This window comes from Sinocyclocheilus rhinocerous, unplaced genomic scaffold (genome assembly GCF_001515625.1).
Source record: "Sinocyclocheilus rhinocerous isolate Xijiao unplaced genomic scaffold, SAMN03320098_v1.1 scaffold1170, whole genome shotgun sequence".
Lineage (NCBI taxonomy): Eukaryota > Metazoa > Chordata > Actinopteri > Cypriniformes > Cyprinidae > Sinocyclocheilus > Sinocyclocheilus rhinocerous.
Genome location: NW_015652163.1, coordinates 20803 through 21494, shown reverse-complemented (window position 1 = coordinate 21494; position 692 = coordinate 20803).

Here is a 692-nt window from a genome sequence, read left to right as displayed (position 1 = left end):
TTCTATCAGCCAATGATAATTATAAAAGAAAACGTCCCGAGCATAGATCAGTGGCTGAGAGCGCATCTGATTGACAGATAAACCACGAGCTCTATCGGTTATTGTTAAAGGGGTCCTATTATGCTCTTTCACAATGTCTTGAATTTGTTTTGGGGGTGTACTAGAACATGCTCTCATGCTTGGTGGTTCGAAAAACGCATTATTTTTCACATAATTTACATTATTAAAATACCTTTCTCCCCAGCCTGGCACAAATGGCTTGATTAGTTCCGGGTTTGATGAAGGCCCGCCTTCCGAAAAACGAAATGTGTTGTGATTGGTTAGCTGTCCCAGTGCGTTGTGATTGGCAAACAGCTTAGACGGTGTTTCAGTACTGAATTTTGCATTATTTAAAATTATTTAGCAAAATAATGCAAAATTCCCTTGCCAAAGCAGCAAGTTCCGTCTGCTCCTGTATAGTTAAGGATGGCGTCAATACTGCCATATCAATTTGAGCCGGATTCAGACCCCAAGGATATTGAACAAGAGGATAGAGCAAAACCTTTGCACGCACGGATATTGCAAGACATATTACAGTGGTAACGTTATTGTATTTTTTTTTGGCTAAATCACGTTTTAGATAGGATGTCAACAACCGCTTAAAAATAACTGCATTTACTATGTACAGATAAGTGCAACGGTAATATGTATTA